The sequence below is a fragment of the Oratosquilla oratoria genome, chromosome 8, assembly GCF_046742065.1.
Source record: "Oratosquilla oratoria isolate Oo_2021 chromosome 8, ASM4674206v1, whole genome shotgun sequence".
Lineage (NCBI taxonomy): Eukaryota > Metazoa > Arthropoda > Malacostraca > Stomatopoda > Squillidae > Oratosquilla > Oratosquilla oratoria.
The window spans coordinates 18,032,624-18,054,790 of record NC_134784.1 but is presented as its reverse complement, the minus strand read 5'-3'; the positions used below and the strand labels follow the sequence as shown (position 1 = coordinate 18,054,790).

At 40.3% G+C, this 22,167-nt stretch overlaps 1 protein-coding gene and 1 pseudogene across 2 annotated transcripts in view; one reads left to right on the top strand and one right to left on the bottom strand.

Annotated features, from left to right (window-relative positions):
• LOC143027610 (uncharacterized) overlaps positions 1–22,167 on the bottom strand; it is a 327,317-nt gene that overhangs the window by 3,199 nt on the left and 301,951 nt on the right. Inside the window, exon 17 of one of the 2 annotated variants that reach the window (XR_012966618.1) lies at positions 1,620–1,828. The exons of the other annotated variant lie outside the window; for it this stretch is intronic. The gene's annotated coding sequence lies outside the window, so the exon portion shown is untranslated. The remainder of the gene's footprint in view (positions 1–1,619; positions 1,829–22,167) is intronic. 2 annotated transcript variants of the gene reach the window in all.
• On the top strand, positions 3,088–13,243 carry LOC143027312 (uncharacterized; annotated as a pseudogene).

Here is a 22,167-nt window from a genome sequence, read left to right as displayed (position 1 = left end):
AATTGCAAGGAACAACCTAAACTATTTTACAGGTATGTAAATGGTAAACTAAAAAACAAACAAGAAATGGAAAAGCTGTGCCAGGGAAATTATGAATATACAGAAGTAGAAATGGCTGAAATTATGAACAATCATTTCAAATTGGTACACAATTGAAAGTTCACAGAACTGTGAGGGAATAGAGAGAGAGAGAGATCTCCCCCAATGAAGGAAATAACTGTAACACAGAAGGAAATCAGAGACCAAATATAAAAACCTTGATGTCAGAAAATCACACGGTCCTGATGGAATTGCAAATTGGATATTGAAAGAATGTATAGAGTTGTTGACGGAGAAAATATACAATATAATTAAATACTCACTCAAAGAAGGAAAGGTACTACAAGACTGGAAAAATGCAAATATTGTACCAATATATAAAGGAGAAAACAAAGAAAATCAAACCAACTACAGACCAGTCTCCCTTACAAGCACAATAGCAAAAATATGTGCAAAAGTTATCAAAAGTAGATGGGTTAAACATCTGGAAGAAAAAAATATACTGAATCCAAATCAATTTGGATTTAGACAAGGAAGATCATGTACGACAAACCTGATCTACTTCTATTTGAGACTATAGAAATAATACAAGAAAGGGATGGATGGGTGGACTGTGCCTTTCTAGACCTACAAAAAGCATTTGATAAAGTACCACACAAAAAACTAATAAGAAAAATAGAATCAATTGGTGGCACCAGAGGAGTATTATATGAATTTCTTCGCAGATGATGCAAAAATACTGAAGAAAGTAAGAACAGAGGAGGATTGTGAATCATTACAGTTAGATCTAGACAAAATCTGGAAATGGACTCAAAAGTGGGCAGTAAAATTCAATATCAAGAAGTGTATAATGGAGTTTGGAAAAAGTAAAAATGGAATATCAAGAAATTATAAAATTGGTGAAGAAGTCAAAAAAGTGAACTCAGAAAGAGACCTTGGAGTAATAATCAGCAAATACGGTACATGACACCAGACAAAAATATCAATAAAATAGTCGGAGAAACCTTCAACCTATTAAGGTCAATGAAAGTGGCATTTGACTACTTAGATGAGGAAATTATTAAAAAAATATTAGTTACAGTAATAAGACCAAAACTGAAGTACGCAGTGACAATATAGACACCCAGTACTAAAATGAATATAAAGAAATTAGAAAGAATACAAAGAGCAACGACAAAGTTTGCACCAACTCTCTCCAAATTAACATACAAACAAAGATTGTCCAAATTGGAACTACCAACTCTGGAACAAAGAAGAGAGAGGAGATCTACTGACTATAGAATCATGAAAGGAATGGAAATCCTAGATCTAGATGATTTATTTAAATGGGACAACAGAAAAAGAAACTCAAAAAGGATAACTATAGAAGTGGTGGATACCTGGAATAAATTAGATAAGGAAACAGTGTGTACAAACACTATTCAAGATTTTAAGAAAAAACTTGATGCTGAAAGATACAAAGATGGGTCACCTTGAGAATAGCTCCCTTCCCGTACAATACAACTAAGTAAATACCTACACAGGTTCAATACAGATATAAACAACTAAAAAGTTACATGAAATCAATGAAATATGCCTACCTGGTCAATATTTGCGTAGATAATTACTGTGATGGTCACTGTAATCACGTCAGGACAAAGGGATAGCTGAAGAGGTGGTCTGTGCCAGTCCTTCATTGTTGTCTGCAAGAGGTCTTCACAGGTGCCCGAACAGGTCTCTCTCTCTCTTTTTTTTTCATTTTTGGGGGACTGATACCCACTCTGACCTCAACCTTGTTGATGGTCTGGAACTGTTCATACATAAACACAGGAGACAGTGTCCACAGTATGTCACTGCAGTGATAATACTTAGAGGAAGCTGATGTATTACACACACAGTGATGCCCAAGACACCTCAGATCCTGAGGTGAATAGCAGTTGAGGGCCGTTACTCAGAGTAGATGCCTTTCCTAATCTCTGTACCATGGTGAGGGTTCAAATAGATGCCATGGCAGGCCCCCGACCATCAGTCAAGGCAAGCCTTAACCCCCCACTGTAGTGCCAAGCCAAAGCAGTAACCTCCCCGGTAAACAGCTTAAGCTCGCAAGTCCGGGCGAGGATCAACTTGCTGACCCCATAATTACAAGGCCAGCACACTACCTATGTACTAGCCAGGAGGCTGCCTCCAAATGGGTCGTTCACAGCTTAAAACACTTTAAAAATATGGTTTGGGAGACAAAAAACTCCTTCGCACAAAGGGGAGGTTTAACAATATGGCCCTAAGCCACTAAACCAATGCTGCCCACTGTAGGGTAATCACCCAATGTGTAGTAGGACAATTAAATCTTATTTCTGGTTTGTTGGGCAGTAGGGAAGTCGACATAGGGGATCATCATCATCATTAACATCATGTAATAAAAAATGACCAAATGCTTGCACTGTATGGGGTAGAAACATGGAACATAAGAAAGGAAGAGTTTAAATGTGTTTGAGATGAAATGCCTGAGAAGTATAGTATGGATTACTAGGCTGGATAGAATGAGAAACAAGGAGGTGAGGGGGAGAAAGGGAATTGGGAGATAGGATTGATGAGAGAGTATTAGGATGTAAAAGAAGAGTGGAAAGCAGAGGTGGATGGAGTGAACAGGAGAGAGTGACTGAGGAAGAGATGGATGGATGGGGTAAAAGGGGTGTTGAGAAAGAGGGGGAATGTCTTTTGAGGAAGGAAAGGAGAAAACAGAACATAGGGGTGAGTGGAGAATTGTTGCATGGATGATGCTGTGATGCATGGAAGAGAGTAGGTGGGGGATAGAGGGGTTAGGAAGTGGTTATGTATGAATAATGTTTTGACAAAGCCCAAAGGGATTTCTCCCTGTCTTCTCTTTTTCTGCATGAGGGGAAGGAGAGGGGGAGGTCGCTGATTAAATGAAGCAGCCTTACTGTGGATGTGTTATCTCTTGCTGCATTGCTTCTGACCCAGGGGAATGGGTGAGATGCAGGAATGACCCATCATCCAGGAGGAGGAGGAGGAGGAGAGAGAGAGAAAAAAAAAAGGGAGGAAGGGGTCATGAACAGGAGTGGAATGGGTGGGGATGAAATGGGTGGGAGTGGAATTGAGTGGAATTATGCCTTTTGACTTTGGCTACCTCCCTTGTAAGGAGGAAAGACCCCTTGGTTGTATGTATGTATGTACCACCATCATCATCATGTAATAAAAAATTTCCAAATGTACCCACCATCACCATTATTATCATAATCATCATCATGTAATAAAAATTACCAAATACCCCCAACAACACCAACTTTATCATCATCATCATGTCATAATAGAAAAATTACCAAATACCCTCCTCCCACCATCATTATGTCATGATAAAAAGAATTACCAAATAGCCCCTTCCACCACCATCATCATTATGTCGTACTTCCCAAAATATAACATGTACCAGCATATAAGGGATGCCTATAATTTGACAAGAATTTTTATGAAAAATTAAATCCCTATACTTTCCCTGAGCTTCAATAGTCCTCTCCTCTGTTTTTCTTTTTCCCAGCACCATAGATGCAATGGAGCAGCTTCACAAGACCCAAGCAGCAGCGCAAGGTTGGTTAACAAGAGTGTGTACTAGGATAGATAGCTTCCTAGTCAGGACCCCCCCCAGCAATCTTCAGTGAGTTAGAAGTACTGGAGGAGGTAAATAAGAGACTTGTAACATTAGAAGTGCAGTCAGAAATTGAGCAAGAAAAAAGTCCTGAAACCCTAGATGATTACTTGGATAAGGCAGATGCAGCTAGACAGACAACCAGGCATATGAAATTGTCATGTACTAACAAGCTTAAGCAACTGACTGTGGGTAATAAGGACAAGGTAGACTTTACAAGCACTACATCATCCTTCCATGCAAGACTTCCTAAGCTAGAATTGCCCAGATTTGATGGTGACCTCAAACAGTGTCAAAGTTTTTGGGAGCAATTCTCATCACACATAGATGACAGAGAGCTACCTACCATTAGCAAACTGACCTATCTACTATCACCACTAGATGGCACTGCTAAGGACATGGTAGCATGAGTGCCACACACCAACACTAGGTACAAGACTGATGTCAACCTGCTGAAGCAATGATTCTACAAGTCAGAGTGCAGGATCCATGTGCATGTCCAAGCTTTTCTTGCTTTACAACTGTAATTCTCAAAATGGAGCATATGCCACACATATGTGCAATTCAGTTTTTCAGGTGGGCAACATGATATTTAAGGGGGCTACTGAGGAAGTCTGGGTATTTTTTTTTTTTTTCTATTCAATCTGTTTTGTTTATTTTTCATTAATGCCTTGTTCTTTTTGAAGTGGTTTTAAGCCAAGGTTTTGTGCTTTTTCAGCTGAAGGGGAGTTTATTTTTCAAATGATAAGAATTGTATATCACCATATGGGGGATATCAGGATTTTAAAGGTGATTAAGTGAAGCATGGCTGAAAATAAAAAGGTTGAGAACCACTGCTTTACAAGTTCCAGTCAACAAGGGCAAGACCACCACACAACTGTGGAGACTTTTGGACGAGGTGGTCAAGCACACACAAAGCTTAGAAGCCTAGGGAATTCTATGCAAACAATGTGAAGTTCTGTTAACACCTATGATAGTGTCTTGGCTACCAATGGAGTTAAGATTATTGTGGTCAAGAAATTGTAGTGGACATGAAAGCAATCTTGATTGGTTACTAAACTGGCTCCAAAAAGAAATTGAAGTGCTTGAGAGAAGCGAAATATAGAAAGGAAATGCCAAGACTGGGGAAGGAAAGGCAGTAAGGAAATACATACCTACATATACCAAAGGCTTTTTTCCCCCCTTACAAGGGAGGTAGCCAAAAAACAAAGGCATAAAAACCACTCCCACCCATTCCATCCCTATCACACTCCACCCCCTTCCCTCCCTCTTATCTTGGCACCTCCTGGATGATGGGTCATCCCTGCATCTTGTCCACTGCCCTGGGTCAGAAGCAGTGTCGCAAGACACAGCACATCCACAGCAAGGCCACTTCATCAAATTGGCTACCCCTATCTCCATCCCCTCATGCAGAAAAGAAGACGGGGAGAAATCCCTTCGGGCTGTGTCAAATTTTTCTCACACACTCCCTCTCCCCCGACCCCCTACCCATTCCACCTCATGGATCCATACACAACCATTCTCCATTCACTCCTGTCTTCTGTCCTCTCCCATCCTTCCTCAACAGACATTCCCCTCTTCCCCAAAGCCCCTTTTACCCCATCCATCCATCTCATCCTAGGTCGCCCCTTCATGTTCACTCATTCTTTCCATGTGTCCAAACCATCCTAATACTCTTTCATCCACCCTATCTCCCAGCTCCCTTTCTAACCTAGTTCTCCTCCTCACCTCCTCATTTCTCTATCCAGCCTAGTAACCCCTATCATACTTCTCAGACACTTCATCTCGAACACATTCAAACTCCTTCTCTCTTCCTCTCGTATGTTCCATGTTTCTGCCTCATACAGTGCTGTTGGCACAATCACTCCTTCATGCAGTCTCCTCTTAGCATCCATTTCCAAATGTCTATTTCTCATTACACTTTTTAATCCACCAAGGCATTTACTCCCTTCTCTCAATCTACATTCTACCTCCACCTCCACTCCTCCCTTTCCTGCCACATTCACACCCAAGTATCTAAAACTATCCACTTCCTCCAGTCTCCCTTAATACTCACTTCTAGTCTGCTGTCACTTTCACCCCTTGTACATCTCATCAACTTACTTTTAACCACATTTATCTTCAACTTCCTTCTTTCACACACTTTCCCAAACTCTGTCACTAACTTCCTCAATCCTTACTCTGATCCTGCCACAAGCAGTGTCGTCTGCAAACAACAGCTGAGTTATCTCCCACTTTTCTCTATTTTCTTTAATCATCTCCAATCCCTGACCCACCACCCTTGCATTTACCTCTTGCACCACCCCATCCATGTACAAATTTAACAGCCAGGGTGACATAACACATCCCTGACGTAGTCCCACCTTTACCTCAAACCACTCACTCTCTCCATTCTAATCTTGACACATGCTCTACTACTCTCGTAAAAACTCTTGACAGCTCCTAAAAGCTTTCCTCCTATCCTGTATATCTGCAATACAGTGCCTTCCTGTCTACCCTATCATAAGCCTTTTCCAAATCCATAAAAGCCAAAAAAAAATCCTTACCTTTTCCTACAGCTTCCTCACATATCTTACCACAAATGTCTCATCTACGCAACCTCTACCTGTCCTAAACCCACACTGTTCCTCACTGATTACTCCCTCTCTTCCTCTCCTAATCCTCTCAGTGAAGGCCCGTAAGCCTTCCCAACTATACTTAGTAAGCTAATCCCTCTAAAACTACAACACTCACACATGTCCCCTTTTCCCTTGTAAAGTGGAACTATACAGGCACTCCTCCAGACCTCTGGCACTTTACCCTCTCTTAAACAAACATTATATAAACTCACCAGCCAGTCCAACATCACTGTATCTCCTTTTTTCAGACATTCTGCATGGCATCCATCCAGACCAAGTGCCTTACCTGCTCTCATCATCTTAACTGCCTTCACTTCATCTTTCCTTATTTCTCCTCACTCATCACGGTCATTTTCTTTGCACTCTTCACTGCAACTATCTTTCCCTCCCTATCCTCCTTCACATTTAGCAAATCCCTAAAATACTCTGCCCATCTTCCTCTTACTGCCTTCTCTTCCATTATCATCTTTCCATCTGCACCTTTTACGTTATCTTCTCTGCTTGATTCACCTCCTCTTCCTCTCTTAATTTCTTTCCAAAACATTTTATTACTCTCAAAATTTTCTGTCCCATTTCACATCTGCTTTCCTCTTTGGCTCTTTTATCTTATGATTTATTTCTCTTATCTTTTCTTTGTACCTCTTATATGATTTCCTCGTCCTATTTTGTAACCAATCTGTGAAAACTTGCTTCTCTTCTACAACCTTCTTTGCTTCCTAATCCCACCATTCACTACCCTTCCTTCTGTTTCCTCCCATCCTCCTTGTTCCACACACCATCTTTGCACACCTTGTGATGCCCTCTTTGAACCATCCCCATTCCTCTTCAACTTCAAGTTCTACTCTATCCTTCACTCCCTCCCACTCCTTCTTGTACTCCTTTTCTTTCTCATTTAAACAGTTCACTCTAAGCACCTCCCTACTTTTTGTCCTTTTCCTCTTTCTCCATCTATCCTCCACTCTCAACTTACCTTCCACCAGAAAATTATCTTATATCCTCCCACTCTCTCCCCTTAGAACATGTACATCCTTAACTCTTCCTATTATACTGCTATCTACCACTACATAGTCCATTAATGCTCTATCTACCACCCTTCCATCCACCACCCTCTCCCATGTGTACTTATGCTTGACTTTCTTCCTAAACACTGCATTTGCTATCATTAACTCTCTAGACACATCTCCACCATCAAGTCTCCACTATGATTCTTTCCTGGAACTCTACACTTCCCAACCACTTGGTCTATTGGTTCATTTCCTACCCTAGCTTTAAGGTCTCCCAATACTACTACATTGACGTTTCTCTCTAATCCCTATATGCACTCATTTAAATCTATCCAAAAAGCCTCCCTTTCTTCTACACTCTTCTCACTACCAGGCCCATCCATATGCACTTACAAAAACCCACATCTCCTTTCCCAGTTTCACCTTCATCCACATTAACCTTAAAGAAACCTCCTTCCACTCCACTACACATTTACCTATCTCTTCACTTACTAGTAGCCTATACCCACCCCTTCTCTCCCTTGTCCTCTCTTCACTCCTGAGAACCTCCCAACTACACTCCCAAACTCACACTCGCCCCTCCCTCTCAACTTAGTTTCACTCAAAGCCAACACATCCATCTTCTCACAAACATACTGCCTATCTCTTCCCTTTTACTCTCATCTGTACTACATCCATGCACATTAAAAGACCAAAACCTTAGGGTACTGGTTGGAAAACTCCTAGACCCTCTTATGCCCCTCCCTCTCAACTCAGTTTCACTCAAAGCCAACACATCCATCTTCTCACAAACATACTGCCTATCTCTTCCCTTTTACTCTCCTCCACGCACATTAAAAGACCCAAACCTTAGGGTACTCTCAACTCAGTTTCACTCAAAGCCAACACATCCATCTTTCTTCTCACAAACATACTGCCTATCTCTTCCCTTTTACTCTCCTCCATGCACATTAGAAGACCCAAACCTTAGGGTACTGGTTGGAAAACTCCTAGAACCTCTTATGCCTTTACTTTTTTTAGGAATCTCCTTTCCCAGTTTAACCTTCATCCACATTAACCTTGAAGAAACCTCTTTCCACTGTACTACACATTTACCTATCTCTTCACTTACTAGTATACCCACCCCTCCTCTCCCTTGTCCTCTCTTCACTCCTGAGAACCTCCCAACTACACTCCCAAACTCACACTCGCCCCTCCCTCTCAACTTTGTCTCACTCAATGCCAACACATCCATCTTTCTTCTCACAAACATACTGCCTATCTCTTCCCTTTTATTCTCCTCTGTGCTACATCCACACACACCAAAAGACCCAAACCTTAGGGTGCTGGTTGGAAAACTCCTAGACCCTCTTATGCCTTTACTTTTTTAGGAATGTCCCCTGTGGGGCTACAGGGAGAAGGATGCCTAGTCCCAATCCCCGTCCTGTTTTTCTTGCCTCTTACTTTTCAAGTGGGAATACTTGGTGGCAGCATTCTATCCCCCACCATAGGGTAGGCAAAAAAAGGAAATGAATATTCAGAGAAGTGGTACAGGACAGTAACAAGGGGTTGGGGGACAGTATAACGGAGGGACAGTCGCAGTATAATAAAAGTGTCATCATTTCTTTGTGAACAGAGTCCTCCTCTATCACAGAAAAAATAATGTGTGGCTCTGGTCCGTAGGGGTGCCTCATATACGAGGGGGCACTGAAAAGTTCCTGGCTTTAAGGGTATTATGAAAGGGTAGAGCTGTTACTTTTACAAGGGATGTAGGTCAACTATTTAGGAGAAGATAGGCAAAAAAAAGCATGATGGTATACAATATATCTTTTTCCTTTTTGCAGGTTCAATGCATAATGGCAGCGCCTACAGTGGATTTTGGTAAAATTGAAGCATGGGTAGTTATGAAGTTCCTCTTCTTGTAAGGCAAAGGGGTGGCGGAAATTCAAGGCAAGATGAAGGACATCTTGAAGGATGACTGCCCATCATACTCTACAGTGAAAATGTGGGTGTCAAGGTTTCGGACTGGTCATTTTGAGGTCACACATGAACCATGTCAGTGACAGCCAACTTTTGCAACCACAGAGGAGAAAGGCGACACTGTGCACGTCATGATTCTTGAGGACTGCTGGATTTCAGCTAAAGTCATAGCTGAGACTCTAGGGATTTCCTGTGAAAGAGTTGGCCACATCATCCCAAACATTCTGGACATGAGAAAGCTTTCTGCAAAATGGGTGTCAAAATGCCTGAATGCAATTCAGAAGTGCATCAGAGGGATAGAAGAAAAATGGAACATACTAAAAGAAATCTATAATGAAGGAGTGAACAAATATGTACCACAACAAAAAATGGAAAAGGCATACATAAAGAGCTGGTACAACAAAAGATGTAGTGAAGCTAAGGAAAAAAGAGACAAAGCTTGGAAAAAATGGAAAAGAGATAAGAAACAAAGCAAATGGCAAACGTACATCAAACTAAGAAACGAATATGTAAAAATACGCAGAAATGAAAAGAGAAATTATGAAAAAAAGATAATAGACAAATGTAAGGAAGAACCCAAACTATTTAACAAATATGTAAATGGAAAACTGAAAAACAAACAAGAAATAGAAAAACTGCGCCAAGATAAAAAGGAATATACAGAAGAACTGGAAATGGCTGAAATTATGAACAACCACTTCAGATCAGTATTCACAATAGAAAACTCACCTAACAGTGTAGATAGAGAGAATTATCCCCAGCAATGAAAGAAATAAACATAACACAAAATGAAATCAGTGACCAAATTAAAACCCTTGATGTCAGAAAATCACATGGCCCAGTCGGAATTGCAAACTGGATACTGAAAGAATGTATGGAAGAATTAACTGACAAAATATATAATATAATTAAATCCTCACTTAAAGAAGGAAAAGTACCATTGGACTGGAAAAAGGCAAACATTGTACCAATTTATAAGGGAGGTGATAAGGAAGATCCATCTAACTAGAGACCGGTCTCACTAACAAGCACAATAGCAAAAATTTGTGAAAGAGTTGTCAAAAACAGATGGGTTAAATACCTGGAAGAAAAATCTATACTGAACCCAAATCAATTTGGATTCAGACAAGGGAGATCATGTACAACAAATCTGATCTGCATTTACTCAAGATTAGTAGACATAATACAAGAGATGGATGGGCAGACTGTGCTTTTCTGGACCTGCAAAAGGCATTCGATAAGGTACCTCATAGGAAACTAATAAATAAGATATAGAGTCAAAGGGTGGCATCAGAGGAAAATTATTGGAATGGATGAAAGACTTCCTGATTGGGAGGAAAATGAGAGTTGTAATTAGAGAAAAATTCTCCAACTGGGAAGAAGTAAAAAGTGGTGTCCCGCAAGGATCAGTACTGGCCCCGATCATGTTCGCCGTATACATTAATGACATGAATGAAGGCGTGGAGTGCTATATGAATTTTTTGCAGATGATGCAAAATTACCTAAGAAGGTAAAAACAGAAGAGGACCAACTCATTGCAACAAGATCTGGACATGATATGGAATTGGACTCAAAAGTGGGAAGTAAAATTTAATATAAAGAAATGCAGTATAATGGAATTTGGGAAGAGAATATCAAAAGATTACAGAATTGGGGAAGAAAAAAAAAAAAAAAGCAAACTCTGAAAAAGATCTTGGAGTGATGATTGGAAAGGACATGAAACCATACATACATACATATACCAAGGCTTTTTCCCCCTTACAAGGGAGGTGGCCAAAAAGGAAAAGGCATAAAATCATTCCCACCCATTCCATCCCTGAATACACTCCACACCCCTCCACCCTCCCTCTTATCTTAGCACCTCCTGGATGACGGGTCATCCCTGCACCTTGTCCACTGCCCTGGGTCAGAAGCAGTGTCGCAAGACACAGCACATCCACAGCAAGGCCACTTCATTAAATCGGCGACCCCCCCTCTCCATCCCCCATGCATAAAAGGAGAAGACGGGGAAAAATCCCTTCGGGCTGTGTCAAATTTTGCTCACACATACTACCTCACCCCCCATCCCATGAAACCAGATAAGCATATAAATAAAATATTCGGAGAAACCTACAACTTATTGAGGTCAATCAAAGTGGCATTTACTTATATGGATGAAGAAATGATAAAGAAAATACTAACTACATTAATAAGACCAAAACTTGAGTATGCAGCATCACTTTGGACACCCAGTACCAAAAAGAATATTAAGAAACTAGAAAGATTACAAAGAGCGACAACCAAACTAGCACCGACTCACGCCGAACTAACATATGAGCAAAGATTATCCAAATTGAACGTACCAATTCTGGAACAAAGAAGAGAAAGAGGAGATTTGCTGACTATCTACAGAATAATGAAAAGAATGGAAGTTTTAGACAGGAATGACCTGTTAGTGTGGGACAATGGTAAAACGAAAGGATACGGAAAAAAACTGAAAAAATATAGTTATAGAAAAAACTTGAAAAGGAACAGTTTCCCACACAGAGCGATAAATACGTGGAACAAATTAGGCAACAAAACAGTATGTGCAAACACTATACAAGATTTTAAGATAAAACTTGATGCAGAGAGATACAAAGACGGGTCACCACAAGCATAGCTCCCCTCCTTTATATTACAACTAGGTAAATAATACAACTAGGTAAATCAATGGTGATTTTGGACCGGTTTGCAGTGGGGACGGCAGATTTTATGGCTCGTTTAGTGACCATGGATGAAACTTGGCTTCATCACTATGATCCCCTGACCAAGAGCAATCAATGGAGTGGCGACACAGTGGTTTACCGCGTCCCAAGAAGTTTCGGACCCAGAAGTCAGCTGGAAAGGTACTGACTTCAGTGTTCTGGGACCTTAGATGGAGTACTCCTCATAAAATACCTGCCAAAGGGTTGCACCATCGACGCACAATACTACATGTCTATGTTGGACGAATTACGTGAAGCTTTGAAGCAGAAACGTCATGGAAATCTAAGCCATGGTGTCCTCTTTTTGCAGGACAATGCACTAGCACACACAGCACATGAAACTCTATGGAAAATATGCGACTTTGGCTTTGAATTGGTAGACCACCTGCCTTACTCCCCAAACCTGACCCCCTCCGATTATCACCTCTTTCCACAACTAAAGAAACATCTCAAAGGAACAAAATTTCACAGCAATTTGGAAGTGATCGCTGCTACAGAGACCTGGTTGGATGCCCAACCTTCCGAGTTCTTTTTTCAGGGCTTAGAAAAACTGAAGCTCTGTAATAAGTGTGTGAATCTGAGAGGGGAATATGTTGAATAAAATCATAATTAACTGATCTTCCTGTATTTTCTTTTACCCAAAGCCAGGAACTTTTCAGCACCGCCTCATAGACCCTAGAGTAGCAACTGCATGCTACTTTACCACAATAACATGCAGCCAATACCCCAGACAGGGAGTAAGGAAATAAGTAAAGGAAACAAGGAGAAATTGTTCACAACCTCAGCCTTGCATGTAATCTCCCTGCTAGAAGGATCAAGTGTATTTTGTAGTAAAAAAAAAAAAAAAAAGCACAAATATGAGAGGTTATATGTGCCTTTTGACATGGCTACCTTCCTTATAAGGGAAAATCATGGTATATATAGATAGATAATAAGCTGGAAAATAAGAGACGAGAGCCCATAAGCATTGCTCTAAAGCAGGTTTCCGATTATGAGCAATGTGGGATACTCTGGAGTCTTCTGCAGATCCATGGAATTCCTACAAGGATCACTAACCTGACGTTTGACCTATGCTCTGGGACAGAGAATATAGTGAAGTGTGAATATTTGCTTGGCTTCTTTCTTATTAATTCAGGAATGAAGCAGAGATGTCTCCTTGCCTCAACTACTCCTCAACACCTGCACAAACTGGGTATTAAACACAACTGTCAATCGGTGTCATTGTGGAACATAAATAGGCAACACTATGGCCAATGACCTTGTCTTTAGTGATGATACTGTACTTCTTGCAATTAGTGGAGTTCCTGGTTGCAGTCCTTGAGTCAATGAACCAAGATCAAGATTCAAGTGTGGGATCTACTGAATAACACTGTTCACTCTATCCATACATGTGGCAAGGACAATGACATCTTCACACCCCTTAGTAGTATAATGCATAACAGTGATGGGTCATGTCAAGACGTCCTTTGAAAGATTGGCATGGCTTATATTATAGAAGGACTCAACCAGAGTATATGGCATTGTTGATATTTGTACAGAACCAAGATCCTAATCTTCAAGTTACTTTTGCTACCTGTCTTGCTGTATGGCTGTGAAACATGGACACTAAGTGCAGAATTGACGCCTTTGGTCCCATGTGCCTTTGGAATATCATTGGAATCACTGTTTTAAACTGATAAATGCTTCATAAAACTCTGTAAAGACATTATTCACTACTGTCAACTCTAGTTACATGAGCATGTAGCACACTTCCTTGATATTGATGTCACTAATAGGGTGGTATACACAAGTGGCAACCATGGGTGGAGACAAATAAAATTCCCACAAAACTCATGGCTGGAAGCAAGTTGACCACACCTGCTGAGAGCTGTTTGAAATGGGGTAGCTGCATGGAGTTTGCTCAGAGAGTCTGTGAGGACTGATGTTAGCATGTATTTACCTAGTTGTACCTTACAGGAAAGGGAGCTATGCTTGTGGTGTCCCATCTCTGTATCTTGCAGTATCTAAATTGTTCTTAAATTTGTGTATGGTTTTTCCACACACTATCATTTTGTCCAATTTGTTCCATACATCCACCACTGCAGGGAAAGCTGTTCTTTTTCAGGTCTCTTCTATAACTGTCCTTTTTGAGTTTCTTTCCATGTCTTCTTGTATCCCATTTTAGCAAGTCTTATCCATCAAGGACTTCCGTACTTCTCATGATTCTATAGATCTGTTTCCCAACCCTGGGGTCGCTAAATATTTTTTGTTGCTTCCAAATTCATATTGCTATAATAAAATTCAATTATATTAACTTTGTCTTTAACCTTACATTACCTTTCTCACACATATATTTATTATATTTGTCCCCGTTTTACAGTCAACAACTAGTCATATATATTACCGTCGCCGCAAAAAAAAATGGTACACTAAGATTTTTTGGATAACTAAACACAAAAGTACATGTTAAATGGGTTTTATTTACCTTTTAAGCTTACATTATATATACAAAATTAATATTTGGTCATGTGGTCCTTATTCTTGATCACCATCTCGATCCTCTTGGGCACCGAAGTGGCGAGATTGGCGAAATATTGTAGGTCCATCGAGGCCCAGTGCTTCTTCAGCGCCTCCTTCAGGTCGGGTATGGTGCTGGGTCGTTCCTTCTCCAGGATGTTTTTCATCTGATTCCATGCGTTTTCGATGGGATTCAGGTCAGGGGAGTTACCAGGCCACTCCAGAACATCAATCTTGTTGGTTTCCAGGAAATCCTTCACTGCTTTGGACTTGTGTGCTGGGGCTCCGTCGTGCATAAAAAAGTTGCAGTCATGGATCCGCCAGAAAATCAGCATGTGGTTTCACAAAACCTCGATGTAGTTGGCAGACTTCATTGTGACGTTCTTGGGGAGGAAATACAAGCCAGCTCTACCATTATTTCCAGTGAAGGCGCCCCACACCATCACGCTGTCAGGATGTTTAACAGTCTTGACGGTGTATTTTGGGTCGTAGCCTGAGACATTACTGGGGCGGCGGACCAGCTTTGAAGTTCCTCTGATGAGCCGGAACGTACTCTCATCACTAAACATCACCTTCTTCCAGTTGTCTGATGTCCAGTGTCAGTAATTCTTACAGAACTGCAGCCTTTTCTTCCTCATCTTATCAGTCAGCAGAGGTTTCTTGGCGGCCCGACGTGATGGTAATTTTAGGTCCTTTTGTAGTCGATGCTGCACGGTTCTCACTGTGACGTCCTGGAGCAATTTCGGGTGCTTTTCTTTCAGTTCTAAGGCTGTTATTCCGGGGTCTACCTTCACTTCTTTCTTTAGAATGAAGTCTGTGCGTGCTGATGTCTTCCGTGGTCTGCCAGAGCCCTCCTTCCGTCGCGGTGTCGTGCCGGGGGCAGAGCATCACCAGCTTTCTTCAGGCGGTAAACGGTCATTCTTGACACTTGCAGTTCCGCCGCCACGCGTATCACAGATACTCCTTGTTCTATCAGGGACAAGGCCCGGCTCTTCTGTTCCAGGGAAAGTTGATTTTTAACCATTGTGCCTTGTGGAAGTGGAAATATAGGCGGCCAAAGTTGGGTGTCGAGTGAAAAAATGGCGTGATTGAGAGCAGCGTAAGGGCAATCTTTACTCGACGAGCTCTGCGGGCTCATGAGGTGTGAGATGTTGCGGTGGAGGAGTATAGGGGGTGAGGGAGGGGACTACGTCATAGCTAGATCCGCCCACTACACTTGTGGCTCAGACCAGAATTCTTTTGTTACGTCGCGCCGCGTGTAACATTTTTATTTGCGGTGAAAATGTAACTTTTTTTTTTGCGGCCACTGTAACACATATACAAATAAATTAGTGGGGTTGCCGTCATATCATGAGGATCATATTGGGATTGTCCAAAAAAAGGTTGGGAAACACTACTATAGATGGTCAATAAGTCTCCTCTTTCTGTTCTTTGTTCCAGGGTCAGTAACTCTAGTTTTGACAGTCTCTCTTCGTATGACAGTTCTGAAAGTGTGGAGGCCATCTTCATAGTTGCTCTTTGGATTTTTTCAATTTTCCTTGTATTCTTTTTGGTAGTGGGTGACCATAGTGTCGCTGCATACTCCAGTCTTGGTCTTATCAGTGTGACTAGTATTTTCTTCACCATTTCTTCGTCTAAGTCGTCTAAGTAAATGCCACTTTTATTGACCTCAGCAAGTTGTATGTTTCTCTGACAATTTTGTTTATCAGGGGACATGTTCTTTGTGATCATTACTCCCAGGTCCTTTTCAAATCTTACTTTCTTTACATCTTTTTCACCAACATATACTCCTAAATGATGATGATGAAGTGTCTTACACTTGATTAATTTTTTGCTCCTTAGAAAACCTTTGAGATTACCATATTTTCATGTTTTAATTTAATACAAATTAATAATTTATTATTTTACATTTGCAAAGGTGAACAAATCTGAATAAATCTAATGCCTATTGCTTACACTACAATGTAAATACTGCAGGAAAAGGTACAATAAAACAAATATAAATAGATAGCTGTTATTTCATAATAATCCAACAATTGTAAGCAAATGAAATATGCAGTTGCTTATATAGATTAGATCCAAAATATCTTTTTCTGAAAAGACCCAAAGTTTAGAAAAGAAATACCAACACTGATTTAAATGTAAATCATGCACACAATTTAACTAAATTTGTCATAAACTTTGCTCAATACTCACAATCATTCCTAATATGTGCCACTGCATACTGACTGTAAAGCTTCAGTGGACAACTGTGTTTTATGCCACTATAACCTTCAACCATTTATCTACACCCAAGTTGAGGCTCTTTGTCAATTTAAGGTACTAAATAAAGACCTTCCATGCATTTTGAAATGCTTCATCATATTGTTGCATAACACGCAAGATACCCACAGTCGAAGAAAATAAACTTCGAATGAAAGAAGATTCTATGTTTTGGCTACCAACTGTAGCCCTCTTCAGGAAAGCACATAAGACAGTGGACAATTGGGACTTATAAGCTACAGATACAAAGAATAGAGAGGGAACGTGGACTGATGGTATTACTAAGACGTGGGGTAAGTTTGGGTGGCAGGGGAAGGTGAGGGTGAGGTGGAGGGGGGTTGTAAGTTTTGGACAAGCCTGCTAACAACCACTCAGAAAATAATGTCAGGAGTCCACTGCCCTTTAGAAATACCTGCTAACCAAGCAGCGGTTAGCAGGCATTTCCGAAACTTACAAACCCCCTTCACCTCACCCTACCCTGCCACCCCATCTTACCCCGTGTCTGAGTAATGCCATCAATCCATGTTCCCTCTCTTTTCTTTGTATCTGTAGCTTATATGTCCCAATTATCCACTATCTTATGTACTTTCCTGAAGAGGGCTACAGTTGGTAGTCAAAATATAGAATCTTATTTCATTCGAAGTTTATTTTCTCTGACTGTGGGTTTCTTGTGTGTTATTTACAAATGTGCTACTACATTTTTGTTTAGACATATTGTTGCATGTTCAATTTCTTTTGTCTTCATGGCAGCATGAGGAGCAGGCAAGCTAACATATGGTGTTGCATCAGAGACCATGTAAAAGAATTCAGTGCATAACTTTAAAACTATAATGACATACAGTTATCTATCATCAATGCATCACTATGTTGCCCCAAAAATTTCTTGTGGGAGACCCACAGCTCCCAAGTATCTGACAACAGGCATTAGATTGGTCCACAGGTAACTCAAGTAAGAAATATTGTGTTGTTGTCTGGGTATGGCTTGAGTGAGGGAGCGTAAGATGAGGTGTTTTGTATTTTCGATGTAGTAGTTGGTTATGATGCAGTTTAAATCTGTGGCTAGGTTTATTCTGTGTTGGTATTCTTAGTGCTAGACAGTGACCTGAACACAAATGTGCTAGTCTGGTTCTTGCTTCTCTTTGGAGGAATTTTTCTGTGGGGCTAATGTTTGGAGGGTTTTGATGGAGTAGGTTGTTTGGAGATTTGTCTTGGAGTGTTTATTTTATGATGAGTGTGTGAATGTACTTCTGTATGGCTGTGTTGTGTAGTGCAGGTGGTTATTTGTTCTAGCTGTTTGAGAAGTATTCTATTTTTTTTCACTCAAATGTTGTTCTTGTGTGATGCAATGAGATGGGTGAGAGAGTTCTTGCACAGAACTGTGTATCTATCATTTTTATGTGATTTTCTATGGGGAGGATTTTGATTTCTGAGTGAAAGTGTTCTATTGGAGTGGTTTTGGTGCACCCTATTATCATTCTTAATGCTTTATTTTGTATAGTTTGTAAAGTGTCTTTTGTCGTTTTCCTGATATTGGGAACCATGCGTTGGAAACATTCAAGTGTGGTTCCCAAAAATTATTTGTAGACTGTGATTAGTTTCCCTCTGCTGTATAAAGCTTGTGTTTATATTTTTTAAATTTTCACTGTTAAATCATTGATGTGTGGACTAAAGATGAAGACAAGAATCTTTAGGTAATGAAAGAATTTGACCATTCAATAAATCAGACACCAGGTGGGCCTCAAGGTCACTCAGGGAAGAAATACTGGGGTTTTATCTAAGGATTGTTAGTGTGGGGTATTGTAGGATGAGGTATTTAGCATCTTCTGGGTAGTGGTTGCATCTAGAGTAGTTTCTTTCTATGAGCAGGCCTATTCTGTGTTGATACTGTCTTAATGCTGGATGGTGTCCTGAACACAGGTGTGCCTGTGTGATTCTTACTCTCTTGAGAGGGATTTTTCTCAGGGACTGTCTTGGGGATGTTGGTGAAGCATTAAGTTTGGTGGTTTGTCTTAAAGAACTTGTTAGAGCTGGGTGTAAATGTGTTTTGGTGTGGATGTACTGTGTGGCCATTTGATTTTATTATTGGATGTTTCTGAGTCATAAATTCCTGCAATAAGTAATATTACCCATGATCTCTGGGGGGGGGAGGCCTCCATTCTATTGTTTAAAGCCATTGTTTAGTTTGTGTAATTTTGTGAGATATTATAGCTGTTCTACACCTGTCACAGATAGACTAGATAGGGATTGATAACCAGAGCTGGGTGCGTTACCACCTGACAGGTAGTGCATTACTGTTGGACAGGTAGTGTGTTACCAAGAAATCTGGGGTGCACTTCCATCATTGTGTTACTAATTTTGATTTCCTTAGAGCAGTCCACATTACTGTGTATATGTATATACACATACACAGATTTTTTGGTAATGCACTGTCTGGTGGTAACAAGCCCATCTCTGTTGATAACATCACTGTTGTTTCTCTTAGGGAGGCAAGTCATTTCTGTAAATACTCATAAATGAGTACGAAAAGTTAACTAAATCTGTATTCAAATCAACATCATTTCCATGTTGGTATGGCTACGTGACTGAGTCACTGTAGGTTTTGTCATTATTACTATCATTAAGACTTTATCTAAAAATAAATGGCAACAGTCTTGCTGGAAATAAGATAATCTCTTTGATGCCATCGAGTCTTTCACAGATTTTGCTTTTGATAATGCAAGATAGCTGAAGATAGGATCAAGTATAATTAATCCCTTTGTTGTGATGACGTCTTTCACATGCATTATTCTAGCTACTGCTGGTCAATTTCTTTTGACCGGAAGGTAATTCATGGGTTGAAGGAGCTACTCATTAAAGTCCCAGATATTACTTTAATAAATTTAATCAAGATAGGTCCATGGTTGAAATTATTTCAACTCTATGACTACTAATTTTTGCTGACCAAGATATTCCATTCATCTGAATGAAACTTTGTACTTAAATGGTTACAAACACCTTGCCAGATTGTGCTTAGACAAACTCACCTTCAAAAAGTTCCACTGGATAATTGTGATATATTTTTGGGTACATTAAACTGAGTGACTGCTTAATAAAATATCAAGCTCAAGAGTTAAAAATATCTCCACTAACCCTTTCAATTCCTGGAACTACTTAAATGCTTATGTTATGGCTAACATATGATTTCATCCAACTTATGAAACCAGTCATATTCAAAAGGTTTATAATATCTCATGAGACCCACTGATTTCTAATAACAAATTGTCCTCATGGCAGCCACAAAACCATCAATTTCAATGAGTTTTTACCAACTACATTTGCTACTTTCACACATTTTGGCATAAACAATAAGCAATACTACTACCATTTATATGTATATCCTATGCATTTCTGTATTTACCTAACTGAAGTATACAGGAAAAGGAGCAATGCTTGTTGGGTCCCATTTCTTATTCTCTAATTTTCTAACATACCTAGACTCAAATTCATTTTCAGTTTCAACTTAATTCATATACTTGATTTCCAATTATATTTTGATTTGAACACATGTACTGTTTGAGGTTGGGTTATACAACTTCCTGAGCTATTCCACATAATGTATCTCTATGGAAAACGTATTTCTTCATATCCTTTAGACATGTAGTCTTTCTTAATTTACTCCTATGACCTCTTAACGCCCTTCCATCTTTAATCAGATCTCCTGTCATTGCAATCTATCCTCATTAATGACTTGAATACTGTAAGCATATCACCTCTTTCTCTTTGATCTTTCAAAGTTGGCAGACCCAGTACTTTTAGTCTTTCCTCACGATTTTTCTGACAGGCTGGGGAAGTTTGGTTGCTGCCCTTTGTATTCTCTTGATCTTGCTCATATCCTTCACTGTGTAGGGACCTCATGGCAGCCACAAAACCATTACAGTCTTGGATGTATCAGGGTTTCAACGAGTTTTTCATTATCTCTTCATCTATATGATGGCATGCCACTTTAATCTTCTGCAGTAATCTGTATGCCTCTCCCACAATCCTGCTGATATTTTTGTTGAGTGACAGGTTGTCTTTTATCAGCACTCCCAAGTCTTTCTCCTCTTTTGCTTTTGTAATGGCTTCACTTCCCAAGGAATGGTTTAAGGTCCTTTTGCCACTATTGCCCATTTCCAGTACTTTGTATTTCTTCTATATTGAACTTCATTTCCCATTCTTGGCTCTATGCAAAAATAGTTTTTAGATCTTTTTGCAATAGCCTACCATCCTCCTTGTTTTTCACTCTTCCCATGACTTTGTGTCATCTGCAAACATGTTGGTATAGCTTGTTGTTTCTTCCATTATGTCATTGAGATTGACAACATTATTGGTACAAGCACTGAACCTTGTATTTTACGGGAAGGGGAGCTACGCTCATGGTGTCCTGCCTTTGTATCTCACAGTGTCTAGTATTCTCCAGCTTATAAGTCATTCAGGTATGACGAGAACTCCCACCCCACAATTTCTTATAACTTCCTCCACCTTCACCCCCACAGTTCACCTCCCCTAGTCAACAATACCTCTCCTGTTTTTGCTCCAAGAATTACATATGTTAAAATTATCTTCCACAAAAATCCAACTGTCGATATGAAGCTTTGCTGGCTTGCTGAAATTACAAAGTCATTCAGCCTAAATCTGGAATTAGTTGAGGTGACAATGTCTGCAGTCACTTCTTGGTATGTCTATATCTCATAAAGACATACCAAGATCAGAGTGCCATGAAGGGCAATGTCTTATCCTTGAAGCTTGACATTCTGGACTTGATCGATAGATGTAAATTCCCCACGTATCTCATCACCTGCTATCCTGTGGGCATTGACCCATCCTTTGCCAATTCTATCAACATGACAGGCCAATCTGGAGTTTCCCTTACCCATGCCTACAGAATACCACTTTAACTTCTTTCCTTGCCTACCACCACATGAGTTTCAAAGAATGGAAGATGAACAGCCTTGGTGCTTCAAATGATGGGGTGTGGGACACATATCTTGGTATTGTTCTGCTTCCATTGACAAGTGTGGCTGGTGTGCAGGCACTCACTCCTCCCATACATGCCCATACTTGCCCACATTGCATCTCCCTCAGTCCACGATCACTAAAGATGCTTCTACAGCTAACCAGCCTCCTACTCCCACACCAAACTCATCCACGTGGACCCCCACTCCCCTGCCGCTGTTATGAACCTGGGTTCAATGAATGGTATGGAAGTATGAAACATGCTTGAGTGGCCACCTCCAAGACTACAGGCGTGCCACCACCACCATCATCTCAGTCGCACCCAAGAGCCATCCCACTACTGTCACCCTAAAACCTGCCTGACTCACTGTAATTGCCTTCATTGAGACCGTTGCCAACCTAACAGTACTTTGCACAGCCATTACAATGTACTTTGACATAATTAAAAC